At 36.2% G+C, this 16,379-nt stretch overlaps 1 protein-coding gene across 1 annotated transcript in view; it reads right to left on the bottom strand.

Moving 5' to 3' along the window:
• LOC124171145 overlaps window positions 1-16,379 on the bottom strand; it is a 130,706-nt gene that overhangs the window by 36,353 nt on the left and 77,974 nt on the right. The window lies entirely within an intron of this gene.

Below are 16,379 nucleotides of genomic sequence, written 5' to 3'. Positions count from 1 at the left end.
AATGAGCTTTGAGTGCGTTTGGGAGAAGATATCAAGGGGCGGCGATGAGATCCGTTGGTACGCATTTTGCAAGGGAGGGAGGGTTGGTAGGCGCGTGGTGCGAGTAACACGCATTCTCACGCTCGACTCGGCTGGATGGCTGGCGTTCCTTGGGCCGTGAACGAGGCACGTCGCATCTTGCGCGCGGGCGTGATGCGGAAGGCCCTCTGGGATGCAGCGAAAGACCCCCGAAAGGGGTGGACGCGTGCATTCCGACAACGACTCCACCCGAGCATTTTACACCCGGATCACATTAGGGGAATGGATATTCACCAGCACCGATGGGTTTGAATTTGCTTGCCGCTGGTAAAGTACAGCGTGAAAGCGGAATTTCTACTTCCAGAGCCTTTCATCAACTTTGTATGGATTGGAAACGGAAGCACAGGTGAATGCAAGAATGGTGAAATACCATGTGGAAATATTATTTAACCTTTTCAATCAGATAATTTTTTCCCCTAATTTGATGAACATTATTTTTTTGCGATTTAACCTCAATTATACTATCATGAACACTTTGCCAATGAGTTTGGCTATTTTTTTGGAAGTAAATTTTATGTTCTATGTTCGTTATCATGGACAAGTACGCAAATCGGTAGATTAAAATCCCATAAAATTCATGTCCACTTTCATAAAATTATGACTGAATAGGTTAAATTGGCCAGAGTCGGAGCCCAAATCACAAAATTTCCGATGAAGTATGCTAGGATACAAGTAGACTGCATAGATGAGGTTCAGTTCCATCCCACAGAAGGCTGATTTCTGTTGCACTTCGATCGCACTTAATCTGTTTTCAAAAATGTCCGACGTGCGGTGATGAGAGCAATAAGATCCACTTTTTTCCAATATTTTGTATTATAAGGTTTTTAATTGCGAGGAATAGCATTGAAAAGTTATGAAACTGATAGATCACATCATCATTCGTACATATATTTTCGGTTAAAAGCCTAGATCAAACCTTATTTCCCCGTGATACTCGCGTCACATTGTCTGTCAGGGACGCGAGTGGCGACTTTTGTAAACCTATTTCAATGGGTTGGGTGACATCACATTTAGAGGCTGACTCTATGATCCTCTTTTGTAACATTCGTAGTAGGATACCTCACCGGTCGGTGGAAAACCTGAGGTGAATAAAATGGCGGCAGGGTAAAATCCTCGCCTTCTGACCCTGAGGCGATGAGTAAAAATCCCTCCCGAGTGTATTTTTTCCGTTTGGAGCTAAATATTATGAGAAAATACAGCAATTTAAATGTAAGATAGGACTATACAGCCCTCATTTCCCTAGTCTAATAAAATATAATACCCGCATCCCGGTCCCGTCAAAAGATTCTTTCGAAGAAAATGTTTTATTCCGTTTCCATAGTTATGTAAAGTTATCGATTGACGTTGGGACCATTACCAACTTTCATGAAGACTAGATGTATGTAAGTAAAGCAAAAAACATACAGGTTTATGAGGAGGATAAAACAATCACGTTAATCTGGAGTTAAACCCTTTAAACTTTGTCCAATTAAGTGCCAGATAATATTGATCCGTTTTTACTCCTCTCAAACTCATTTGTCAATCTCACTTTGTCCTATTCCCCGGCTAATAAATAAACCATCTTCTCTACCTCTCTTTCCACGTGTCTCGTATATTTGTTCCTTACTGGCCTGTAATTGTTTTGATTGTTTGCGTTCAAATTTCATGTTTGTTGCTGCGTCACTGTAAATTGGCAGAAAAGCTGTACATGAGTAACTACTTAAATAAATAAATGAGAGGAACAGTTGTAGAAATAAATTTCTTATACTTGTACAGAGATAGATTATTTATTAATAATATTAACACAAGGAGCTTTCTATGGATCAATTTTGAACTACCAAAGTTTCGGAAAAATTTTGAAAAAACGTTTTCAACAACGATGAATAGAAAAAGAGCAATTACAAGCTCCTGGGTCATAGCTATTGCCAACGCAACTATTACCTAGCCAAAGCAGAAAGATATTAACACAATGGCCTACGAAATGCAACCCGATCTTTGAAGAAAAAACTCAATACATAAGGATAAAGTATGTTTTTGATAGTTGAAAACCGCTCATACTGTATAAAAGCGTGACATGCAGCCACGGTATGTTTCACCAAGTACAACATAGATTGATTTCCTCCAGTACATAGTGATTTATGAGAGAATTTCCGTAATACTACAAGCTATATAATTACAATTTTACAACCCAACTTCCATTTTATCTATACTAGTGATACTATACGCCTAGAATACAACGTTACACTTACTTTTAGACGATTACAAAGAGGCAAAAATTTATTAATATGACAAAACTGAAGATATAATAAATTTCAATCAAACGGGAGTTGAATTATATCTATATGCTTCATTTACTTCGATTTTTCTCATTGATAATTTTCGAGCAGTCTTTCCCACGACTACGATAGCTGGCAGACAAGCACCAAAATATTTAGAGCATTGATTGATTACTAGGAATATCTAGCAGATTTTGGGTGGTGGTTTTCATACGCGATTGGAACAAAGCGCAATTGACCGCCTTTAATGTGAACAAAAGTGAAAGTTGAGTTTTCTAGATATATCTACATAATTACCTTCCAAATTCTCTGCACAAAGATAATAAATTCAGACCATTTCATTGTGATGTAAGAAATATTATTCTAAAACGTAACTCATTATGTGATAGTCACTAAGTGCTCTAATTCCAAGGCCATAATCCAAATCAACAACTTCTTTATGCAACCCACGAGCTACAATTTTGTGTGAACATTGGTCTGATAAAACCTTATGAACTATTTCCATGTTTTGCAGTTTTGTACATGCTCTCTTTTTCGATATAGGAACCAATCATTCCATTCTACAATTTGCTTTTCGGGTATTTATGAAGTGTAATTTCAAACACATACAAAAAAACTTTCATTAAAAAAATTTAAAAAAACATTAAAATCGACAAATCAAAACTTCCAGAAAAAACATAACCTTGGCAGTGACCCAGGCACCCTTTGGTTTCTTTCACGTACGCAGTTTCATCGACTAAAGCTTCCTTTCATATTTCAATTGCGCACTCAGATTATTCAACTGTTGAAGATAAGCCGAGGATTTAAAAATGCGTCCCTCATCTATTCAACGCCAAGGAAATCTGCTGTTTTGCAAACAATTCTGTTATGGTCATCGTTCAATCCAATTGCTGATCTCCCATCGATTGGTGGAAACCAATTCAGAAGTCTTCAATCATATTTATCGGCTACTAACTCGCCAGCATCTACATGGAATAGAATGAAAGGGTCTTCCCGTGGTCTGATGACCTTTATTCCAGGTCATCTGCATTACCTCCCAGCTTTCATTGGTATCACGAACTATAAGCTTTTCTAAAACTTTGGTCTGCCTTCTCGACGTCAGTACTTGATATCCAATGCCTTCATCACACACTATTTACTACAATGGGAAAAAATAATACCATAAAACCTTGCCACAACTGAGGTTTGGTTATAATGAAAATGAAAAAGCAGGAGCAATTTCCACAATTTTACATTTATTAATACGACCGGTTCCGCTTTTCAGCATCATCAGGAGGTTTGGTTAGATTAACATTAATCCAGTCCCTACAAACTCCTTAATTCAGACCGTCCCACATTTTTGAAGCAGTATTTTATTAAATACTTTTTTCATATCCGCTGCGAAAATTCCTAAAGAATGAACCTGGCAGCTGATAATAAATTCACATCATTATTAACTAGCAACCATTTTTCTCTTGACTTTTAAATCCATTTTTATTTATTCGACCTATGTCCTGAAAGTATTGCACATTAAAATTAGGACATTACCGCATGAAGCATATAGAAGGGGATTAATTTTCAATCTCTGAGAATGTTTTTTTTTCTCAATATTATACGTGCTTGTTAAGCTAACTGTACTGGCCAAAAATACCAAAACGGCGCACGGAAGGGTAAGGTAGATCTTAACACCCTATCTATAGGGAGTATTGGATTCAAAGATAACTGAGCATCTATGACAAGATGCTAAAATACGGAGAATCAGAACAGCAGAGTAAACAGAAAAAAAGAATAAAAATTAACATTTATTTGGCTCCTTCAATTTTGCATCTAATGATATCGGCCTTAACATAAAAAAAGGAAAAAATTTTAACGTTGAATAAAACTTGAACTTCCATGGAACTATCCCGTTTTCCCCTGAATAAAGGGTGCACGTAAAAAATGGGAAAACATTTAAAAATACTTTATCTCATGATCTCATTTTCTTCTATGGTAATGAAAATGTAAAATCATAGAACCTAATTTTGCTTCGATATTTCTGCTTTCATCATCATCATCATCATCATCATCATCATTAGTCCACAACCCTAAGATTGGTTTGACGCAGTTCTCCATTCCTCTCTCCTATCCGCTAGCCTTTTCACTGCGACTTCTTTCTGGGACTCTCTTCTCTTCTACATCATTCATAACCTGTGTAACTGATTTGGGGCCGTCCCTTGCCCTTCTTCCTTCCACCTGCCCTTCTAAAATTGTTTCCATCAGGCCATCCTTTATCATAATACGGCCACCTAATTTGTCCCGTTTTTTTCCTTATGGATTTTAGAAGAGGTTTATTTTTTCCCACTCTTCTCAGAATTTCCACATTACTTACTCGGTCGATCCATTTTGTTTTCATCATCCTTTGATAGCACCACATTTCGAATGCTTCCCTTCTTGACTTCATTGCTGCTGTCAAAGTCCAAGCTTAGCTTTCATGGCGATACGTGCATCATATGTAGCAACTGATGAATTGTTCTACCAATCTTCGAGTAATGTTCCACAAAACGACTTTTCTGGAGCATTAAAAAGTGAGTTATTTCGCACAATAGATAAGTGGTGTCACCAATTTCATCCTGAATACTTGATATACTTTCATTAACTTCATTCTTCCCACCCATGGGTACCCAACACCATGGATTAAGCTGAATTTCAATATAATCGAGAACCTAATACATGTTGAATATTAGTATTTTTAACTGCGCTATAACTTTTAACTGAGGTAAATATTTTAATTTGGAACGTATCTACGAACACGCCAGGACTCAAAATTTTATGTAACTTGAATGGAATACGCATGAAGAGCCGTTTCCTGCGCCACAAGATAGGATCTTGACATAATTTTAGAGAGACTGCAATGGGAAACCCGTCATTTGGTCGCGTTCCTCTGCATTTGGTTGGGCATCTGATTCCGAGTCAAAGGTTGTGCTAAGGTTTCAACTCATCTTTTACTATGCGCGAAATTTAGCAAAAGTAAATTATTCAGTGATTTTTTAGCAAAAAATAATGCAATTAGGTAACGCGGTTGTTTACAGCGAATATTTCATGACATGGATAATAGAGGGCGGGTCATCATCACGAGAAAATATCCTCTCCGTCCAACCACCTGGATTTCATGGATCTTGTTTTTAGTCTATAAATAGTAATTTTCCATAAATTGGTATGAAATGTGCTACTAAAACAGGCATTGGCTGATTTTTTTGCAAATTGACACGGAAAGGTCATCTTTTGCGGTGATTCAGCCTTCAGTCAATTTTTATTGAAATTTTTTAATGTCACCAAAGCAATACACAACCTGCAACGAGAATAGGTAATATAAATCTCTTCCAATGTATTGTGCCTTAATTAACTACGCATGAGAGGAAAAACGCTACATTGCCGTAAGGGCACAAATACATTGATCAATAAGCCCACTTTAACTCCAAAATGGCCGCTATTTCCCCAGTATTCGGGATCTATCGCAGCATTTCCAAGGCTAATGGTGCTTTGTCTGAACATTTAGTTTGTTATTTGTTTTTCTCATTTCAATGAAGTGCAATCATTCGCTGATTCTTTTTAAATTAATAGGCACTTCTATTTCAAGGAATATATGCGAGTATTACATACAAAAAATTGTTGAAAACCATTTCTTAATCAACTACAATTCAATATTTATAATAAAAAATATAATCGTTTCCATTTATCACTAGCTTTCAACAGGCCTCCTAAAACAAAGTTACATGAATTTTGGTTTTAAAAAAAAATCTCTCAATGAGGTGTAAATTATAGCAGAAGGTCAAGCATGAAAATAATTATAAATTACAGACGAAATGACGTAGTTTTTAGCGCGTATAGGCATTATTCTTCGGTTATGATATTTTTCCTGTCATTCCTTGAAAATGGATTCCAAAATCTCAGTAAAAGCAGGTATAATTTTAAAGCATTGATGCATAGGCGTATCAAAGCCAGTTGAAAAAAAAGTTAACTGATAGCTGTTTAGATGTTGCTCAGCACTTCTAGAACAGCAAAAAAGTCCCATTTATTGAATAAATAATTTTTGAAATAATTAATTGATTTCGAAATATAAATTAATGTTGATTCAACCTAGAAATTTGTACCTAGATATATTTCGGCAGCCTACATCTAAATCCAACGTTTCACGTCATGTCTACCAACCTTCAGAAACACTCTTATCTAGCTCCAATCCGGCATGTGGATTTGAATTTATTGTCACTATCATATAGATTAATTATTTACTATCTCTGGAAAAAAATTTACTCAAACCATATGAAATGAAAAACGTTTATTCACTGTGATTCTAAAGACTCATTTTTCAATAAGGTCTATTGGGGTGGGCTGTTGCCTGACAGCTTTGAGATGAATTATTAAAGATCTTTTGCCTTAAATTTGGAAATGATTTCCCTACTCTGAGAGGGGTGGCATATATGAGGTAACAATTTAACTTGCCATTTAAAATAATTGAACTTATAAATGAAGAGACCATTTCTTTTGCAGTGGGAACACATGGACCGGAATCCTCCGCATATTATTATAGTAAGATACTCTAACAGAGTATCAAACTATCCTTTCTGCGAATAAAATTACCACTAGGGTATGTCAACGCTCAAAGACTGAGTCTCAGCCCGAAACAATAGTGATCGAAATGATTCCAGGCAATACTGCGTCAGGGCATGATCAAAAAGAGACTTACTGCAGTTTAGATCTACAACAACATACTATCCCGCAGGCTGCCTTAAAAAGGCGTGTGGCATGAGGTGCTAGGACACCAGTCGTTTACACGTGAAAAGCAAATGCTCAACAACTTACGACTAGCATTTATTAAAGCCCTTTATAGCTCGGGGGGAAAACGAATTGCCATATCTATCCGACCGGAAAAATATCTCTCTTAATTTATCGTCTCTGTTAGACCAGGAAATATAGTGGGGTTCTAAGATGATGTTCTCTGTGTCACTCCAAAAGATATCTTTTTTCAATTGTTCAAGCAATGTGAGCCTAACGCGCAGCCTCCGAGAGTCCAGCGGCTCACAGTCTAATTCTCTTAACATCTTGGTAACACCGCAAATACTACTTAGTATTGCTAATACAGCAAAAAATCCATTCGATTTCACTATAGTTATAATTCTTAATTAATAACAAAAGAAAATCAACTTTAATTCGGCCAAGAGTTAATTTTCCTTAAATAAATTGGCCACCTAAATCTAAATCTAACGTCTCATTCATATCTACTCTTTTGGTAGTCATGAGTGAGACGTTAGATTCCCTCTCCAATCTAGCACGTGGATTTTGATTTCTTTTCACCAACACATGAAGTACTTATTTATTATCACCGGAAAATTTATTACTAAAACCACATGAAATGAAAAACGGTTATTCATGGTGATTCTGAAGACTTATTTTTTGTTAAGGTCACTTGGGCTGGGCTGTTTCCTGACAACTTTTCAAAACCTTTCTAACCCAGGGCTGCTTCTGGGAGAAATTTAATTTCGAGACTTTTTATTTCAAAAATATGAAAATTTTCTATTCAATCATAATTATTAGGGTAGCTACATGTTTCGCCATTAAACTTAATCTTTCCTAAACAGAGGTGAAAATGTATAGATATTTGATGTTACTTAGAAGCAATATTGGGTTATAATGGATTAAAAATCCTGGGGATAAATATATGGAAATGATTTGAATGAGTAATTATCTATTATCACCGGAAAAGTTTTTCACTCAAACCATATGAAATGAAAATCCAGCTCGAAATGATAGTGAGCGCTAATTAATTTAACCAGCTCAAAACAATATCGATCGCTATTTACTGATCGAAGTGTTGCGAGGCTATCATAGGAAACTCCATTCGTATTATGTAACCCTTTCTTGGTAGTACATGTTTGAATCGTAATGGTGGACGCAAAGGAAATAGCCCAGCCCAAGTGACCTTAACGAACAATGAGTCTTCAGAATCATGATGAATAACCGTTTTTCATTTCCTATGGTTTTAGTGAAAAATTCTACGGTGATAATAAATAATTACCCTATGTGAAAGCAGCCAACGGGCCGTGGGGATGAGAGCACGTCGGCCGACGCCGCACACGCGTGCCCTCGGTGGACGCGGCCACCGCCACTTACGCCAATCCGAGCACGCGAATGAAATCACCCGAGCTTCCACGAATCGGACCACGCAAGACTAACGGATCGCTCCAACACCTCCGGTTGAACTCATATCCTTTCATCGATTTGGTCTTGCGTACATTACAAACTTATGACTGAAGGCGTAACTGAGTAAAACCTTTCCATTATGAAAAATGAAATAATAAACTTTGTTTGGTTCACCAATTACATTTGCAAAAGCACGACTTGGGTTTCGTAAATTAGTTACATTGTCGGGTGATGATGATGACGATGTAATCTGACGATGTAACTATGTCTAGATATTCGGGTAGTGCTTTTTCAAACATATTACTGAACCTAACAAAAATTATTCTTTCATTTTCCACACTTACGTAAATTATACATTACTTTTCTTTAAAAAACTATCTCGAATGAAATGCTGATATATTGCACGTCAAGGTTCCCACACGTTTTCCAATTCCTTCCATTTTATCGATATGGGGTTTAAACACTGATGAGAATGTAACAAGTCGTTGGAGCGCTCACGTTCGATTGTGTTATTTAGATTGATAAATTCATATTAAAGATGAGAATAGATTAGAGAAGAATCGTTTTCCGGAAAACAACTAACTTAATACTGTTATTTAATCGAGATTTTTCATGATACTGCTTATACCGATCGGCACCTTTAAGTTGACGGTCGAGATAAACTCTTTATTTTTTGTTGAACACTGTTTGTTTTTGGTAGAAAAATTGACACTATGAGCAATACCGTCAGAATATTCCATAGAAATCACAAGTTTCACCTTTAAAACTATACGTTAATCTACCAAGTTTAACATTCTTTCTTTGCAAATTGCGTCGGTTAAGCAATAAAATTGAACTCAATGAATGATTTTTCTTTGAAATGTGAAACATTCACATACTGTGAAAGGGTAGGTTGAATTATCTCGTGATTGATCAAATGTAATTGAATAAATGGAAGAGTCACAAATTTTAAGAGAGTTAAAAATGACTACTAATGATCCAACCCTAATATTTTGGTAAGTATGGAACGAAGCATGGTCCCGAAAGGAATAATAACTCTAATTTTATCAAGGCGCAGATTTCCCCCTGAGGATGAATGTCTCCTCATTCCTTGTTCCACTAACATTTTGGGCAATGGTTTCAAATCGTAAAAACCTTGTTAAGAATTAAAATGCAATAATATCAGAGCATATGTGATATTAAATGAGAGATTGAACTCTTCGTGAGTAATCATGGGACCTTTCAGTTCTTGTGCATTTCAATTTTTTAAGTGGAACTCCTATAAATATTTATGTAGTAACGGATGGTTGGAAGTTAATACAGTGTTTTTCTCTTTAATTACATCACATCTAGAGTCTACGTCCTACGAGTACGAAGACCTGGAGAGATTTGGCGGTGTAACCACATTACGGACAAAATGCATAGCTCGTAATTGAGGCAAGAGATTCTCAGAATAGTGATGGAAATGGTGATTAACAACACCTAACAGGCAATCAAGGGATGAACAGATTACTGAGAAACAATTAAATGGACGCATTCGAGGTAACTTGCAGTTAATGCAATCAATTGTGTGCGTGCTCACGGAGAGGGACAGGAGTTTGATGAAAGATAATTCACACCAATTTAAAGCAGAAATAGATGCGTGATGCATTGAATAAAAAGCAAAACCAGCAAGGACAGGAAGCAAACCCAAAATTCGAGAAGGTAAAGTAATCGAGGGGGGAAACAAGTAGCCATTGCCAAGAATATCCCAAAATCGATTAATGATATAGTTTTTTATATGAAGCTGAATAGCAAGAGAAATTCTACAGCAACCTGATGACCATGAGTAGGATAAGGCAATATAATTTCACCACATGACTGTTTAAACAATCATTCGACAATAAACATCAAAGTCCTCTTAATATCACTGAACCGAGTAATCGGGTCCAATGTAATTCTTGCAGTCCATCAAACAAATGTTTGTAAATAAATAAACTATCAGTAGAGTTCATAGATAATTTAAATAAAACTTCTTAGAATGTGAGCTAAATTTACGAATTTATGAAATAAATCCCTCGCAGAATGTACTGAGGATATCCTGATACAACCTCGATGCAAAACATCGGGAACATTTCCTTATTAGTTCACTTAAATTCCCTACTGGGATGTTTATCAGGGATAGGATTCACCAAGTAATGGCTACCTCCAAAATACTGTGTAGGTGTTTACCTGATGAACATATATAATTATACATTATTTAGATAACCGAAAGGTACAAGCATCTAATCAAAGACACGTGATTTTCTAGTGGTTCGAATATGCTGAACAAATGTATACTAAGCTTGAAGTTTATTCTTAAGCTCTGAAAGACGTTCTTCCAACGTAAATTTAGCAACATGTTCAAACCTAATCGACGGAAATGAATTTCAATGATTACAACAGAATATTACAGCAAAGAGCACTTTCTCTACAATAATTCCAACACATTCGTCACAGTCTAAATGAAAACCTGAATTTAATGGAAGGGTCATATGAGCTCATTAATAAAATGCGCAAAGTACTAACTAAAGGTTACTTGCAGAAACGATGGTTAAACTCCGTAGAAAACCTATACGCACTACCAGAAAAGGGTCCTCACTTTCAGGTATGTTCTTTACTCATCCTAATATTCCTGATTCAGATAATGACAACGAAATACATATATTCCAATGTATTTTATATGTTCACCATGGCATGGCCATGGAGAAATGGAAAGAATCGAAGCAAGGTCGAATTCGATATCCTAAAAGCTATTTTCTACTTTTGCCAGAAAAAAGGGAAATATTTTTGTATGTAAACTGCATTGATGTGTTTGATGAAGGACGCACACTGATAAATCCTCTGAATACGAAAATAAATCAACTTTGGCACATTACACAGATTTTTACTGACATCGTCCCAGGTTTCCAGCACAGTGGAATTTACGAAGGCGATTTATTGTCTATTTTCACTGACAAGGAGTTTTACCGTGTTGCGTCTGTTACCGTCAAGTACATTATCAATATCACTATTTATTCTAACTAGTAAAAAGTTGGCCAATAAAGCAGTTTGATTGGAACTGAATGAAAAATCAACGCACAAGGTATAATATTACTAGAATAATTACGGCGTGTCTCACATGATTGGTTGAATTATGTCTCCACTCAATGTTATCTATTAAGGAACCGTATAAGAGTTTAATAGGGCTATTTAAAAATAAATGTATATATAATCATAAAAATTGAGAACTTCAAACTCTAGTTGCATTAAGTTCTATGTTAACAGTCTTTAAAATCAACAGAGAAGTGAAACGACAACTGCTAATCGTAGTTTTCCTATCAGAGAAATTCTATTTGCAACTTGATTGCAAAATAAGAATTAATTTTCAGCTTGCAAGTTGATTCACAGTTTGACATCTCAAAAGAAGAAAAAATGTAAACACAGAAAGACGACAAGTTCATGATTACCATGAGAAGCTCCATATTTAGTTCCATATGTTGTTATGGAACGAATAAAACTTCTAAAATATATATTTGTAATGTTTTGATTAAAATATCTTTCCCTAAAATCATCTTCGAATTAATATCAAAATGTCTTCTAACTCTAGTTGTGCACAACACAGAATGAGCAGCAATTCACCGTTTAATCAAAAATAATCGGTATTTTAAATCCTCAATCTAGTCGAGGGACAGTTTTGCAGTCTGGGATTGTGATAAAGAACAGTTAACCACCAAAATTAAGGATGACAGTATTGGTAGACTGATTTACACACACGCAATAATAACTTAATATAAAGTGAGCATTTCAAGTGAGTTTTTTGTGTCAAGATCATAACTCTAAAGCTCAGAAACTGGAACACTTTGCAATGCAACTAGATATTCGAGCAAAAGAGGGAATGACGTATATTTCAAGAGGCTATGCGCACATATTTGTTAATAATATTCTGCGTCGTTTTTTGCATATTTTACCACTAAAATCAAGAGCCAAAATCCCGTCTCTACTGTAGCCATATGCTGACCAGGCCTAAAAACATGCAGCTTCTCCCGGTAACCATATTAATGATCTTGAACTTTAATGAAACAGCTTTCCCATTGATAAGCATTTGAGTGTGTAAGCATGCAAGTGACACTCAACGCATGCTCCACTGATGCCTCAAGCCTCTATGTTATATATGTTGTAGGCAGTTTTTTTATAACGATAGTAAGTGTTAGCTTCCGTAAACTCATTTTAAGAAATCACCAAAATCACTCGATGTATGTGCACTCCAGCACCAGTACCTTACCGTCATTCCCGTAGTTACCTCCACCCCAAAATTCACGCCCTTATCGGTTCAATCCAAGCTCTCAATCGGCACCGCATTCACTTTGAAATCTAAGCCAGTGCATTAGTTATAAAGAATGCGTATTTCGTGGTCTTTAATTTCCCTTAGTGGGTTCATTTTTTTAGTTCTCAAATACCTGCATAAGTCTTAAAGTTTGTCATTCATTCATAGATCATTAGGATACTAAGGCATTAATGAACATTCTAATATATTCTTAGCCCCGCTACGATCCCTATCAATATAGTTACTTCCACAGGATCACTGGCATCCCAGAGTAGACGTAAATTCATCAATGCTATGTTATGTTAGCCCTTATTACATGGGAGTAATTTCAACCAACGCAATGACTGGCTAAAGCTCATTCCATCTTCGTTATTTCCTGATCACTTAAGCTCAGGTTTCGTCTCAAATGAATACCGAATTATGGATTTTTATCAAAAATTGAATAAAGTGTCTGAAGAAGGAGAGGATTATTTCATTGACCGTCATTTGGAAATAGAAACTTAAAAATGCAGTTCATTTAAGAAATCTATAGCCGAAAGGAACAGCACAGTCTTTGACAAAGCTTTCCTTATATTTTCTGACGTTAAGTTCAGTAGTCCATAGGTTCAAAAGGGATCATCAAATAATCCGCTCGTCAATCATCAATTCACAAATTTCCTTATGCTTAACCAATATCTCGGTATTATCAATGCTCGACTTTGCATTGCCATGGAATGTTTGAGGCACATCCATGGTATTCCCGAAAGATTCGTAACACTATTTCTCGAGCCAAACGGATCCATATCTCATTCATATCTCACATACACTTTGTCATGTCACTCGACCACATTTTCTTGATATTCACACATGACACAAATCACTGCTGAAAGAAGTACCTGAAGTAATAACACATGTATACGCAATACAAGGAACATTTGCCACTTGGTAACTACTCCATGTTCGTCTTGATTAAACATTGATGTGGCTGACACTGACGTATAAAACAAATGCAACGCACTTGAATGACAAATTGACCCCGCTTTTCGTTAAACACCACACTTCAAAACCAATTCACTTCCAGAAAGAAGTAAAAAAAAATTAAGGACTGATCTGCCTGTTGATCAAAATTCCCTTAAGCGCACTTGAAACAACATCAGGGCTTGTCATAAACTAGCGCCATATCGCCAACCCAAATCTCCCAAGCTGTGCACAAAAACTATTTAGAGTGATTATTGTCAAATTTAAAATGCATGAAAAATGAATAGAATAAAAAGGATGAACTATAATAATTAATAAACATCAACATCCTAAATATTCAGAGATAAATAGCACAAGGAACTCGGGCCACTACCGAACCCAACTATACAGTGAGAGTCAAAGTTTGAAGCTATACAACCGTGTAGAAAACCTTACATTTAATAATGATAAGGATTGAAACGGCCACCCTTCATGATCTCTCTTCAAGTAGCACAATTACTGAAATAAACTTGTAAAATATTACGCCTCTACGAGGTACTGTTATTTAACTTATCCTAAGCCACTTATGTAAAACGCTGTTCTGATTTTCCTTTGCCTCTCCTTTAATTTAATTACCACTCTACAATAATAGCATCACTTTCAAATGTTAGGGCATATTGTATCCAATCAAATGCAACTGAATAAAATATTGACAGAATTTCGGGAAAAAGGATAAAGATACTCGTTAGTTACTCAGATGAAGGCTATTCACAAAACCTAGATGGAAATGAAGATGTAAAGGCAAAATGAAATAATTTAGGCAAACAAAAAAATATGTAAATTACCACGCGATGTAAGGTATGAGTATAATCCAAGGATAAAATTCAAGCAAACACCATCAACGTATTCAATAGGGTTACTTAAATAATGTGAGAGCTTAACAGCACTATCGAATACCGCTTGAAACAAGACTCAAACAAAGGATAACTCGTTCTCTAATCTGAAAGTGCAACTCATAACGCGAGTCTAACTTAAAGATGCACAAACAGCTTCGTAAGCAAAAAATCTGTCGAAATGACCTTGAAAGGTTTCCAAAGTCCCATCTGAAGTGTTATCACCATGAGAATGAGGGAGTTAAGTAGGTACGGGAGCGCCTCACGAGTCTCCCGCGAGGGCCTATTCGACTGGCGCCTTTATATCCCGCGATGCTTTGAAGGGGAGTCGGCCTAGGGGCGAGATAAAATGTACGCGACGCATTACCTGCGGATTTCCACAGCAGAGAACAAAGGGAGACGGAAAGAGGGATCGATAACCTGCATTGAATGAGTACCATGAGCAAGAGCGCGAGTTATAATTCATTCTATACCCCGACAAGGAAGTCAGTACCAATAGAATTTGACACAGGAATCTGCTGTGACGGAGTGACTACTGTGGTTTGCTCATCGCGGCATATTTTCATTGAGGATCGCTGATATTTGAGAATAGTTACACAGATAAGCATTTTTACCCAATTTGTCCGTTTTCCTTACTGCTTAGTGATAATCACGTTAAGAAGATACGTGCTTTTGCGTCATATCTAGAAGCTTGCTTCAGAAAATGATTGATCATAAATCATGAACTTAAAAAAACTTCCTTAAAAAAACGAAAGATTCCTCACTTGGCCTGCGAGAAAAAAAGCAACAGCATTAACTGCTCAAATACGTGGGAGCCATTATGTTCTACTTATCATACAGTATTTTCTATTTCTATTCTTCTTTCTGAGTGAAATCAGCCCCTCAATACGACTATTACTCAAAATAAGAATTTGGAGAATATAGCAACAAATTCAAATCGCTGTGCTACACTCTGATCCAGTTCAAAAGTTAAAAATCTGAGACAATTTAACAAGTTATTTCCATTGAAATGCTTTATTATGGTCAGAAAAACAATATGTTTGTGTTGGTTGTGTCTATATTAAGTTCAGGTTCGGAGACTCCGATAATAGCATTTTAATCTTCGACTTTGAATACGTTGTAAGTAAATGTATGCACGGATTACAGACGTAAATTCTGGCGGCTGAACCTACTAAGAGATTAGGAAACGCCTAGTCATATACGCATAGCTGAAAACAAAACATTAATCGGCATATGTTCGTGTAACATTTAGGAGGAGCATAAGACGTATATGAATGACGGTACGAACTGGATGCCACGTGATACCAAAATAAATATTGTGTCAGTGGCAACCTAAACAAAACTGGCGATCTGCAATTCCACCCTTGGTCTTTTCAAATCAATCCAGGTGTACTATTGCCTTCACGCCATTATGCCTCGTTGGCAATTATAAACTGAAACAAAATCCAAAATAGCTAGAAGGGGGGTGTCATTACCCAATTCATAAAACGAAGTTCAAATATTTTGGTAATGGTACACTAATGCATGGTTAATATTGCTTGAAACGGAAAATATAAGACATAGCATTCAGTTGAGTACAAAAGTATAACTGAAAGGAAGAGATGCATAAGAAGTTGAATTATTTTCAACTTTACATAACGAAAACCTAAGAAATCCACGGAAACGGTATAGTGCAATAGATTTATAAAATATTGGAATTGATTCCAAAATAAAGTTAACAGCAAAGGAATAACTGTGGTGAGTCGTACAAATGAGATA

Source organism: Ischnura elegans, chromosome X (genome assembly GCF_921293095.1).
Source record: "Ischnura elegans chromosome X, ioIscEleg1.1, whole genome shotgun sequence".
Taxonomy (NCBI): domain Eukaryota; kingdom Metazoa; phylum Arthropoda; class Insecta; order Odonata; family Coenagrionidae; genus Ischnura; species Ischnura elegans.
Note: the sequence above shows the minus strand (reverse complement) of the source record. Positions and strands in the feature narration are given on the sequence as shown.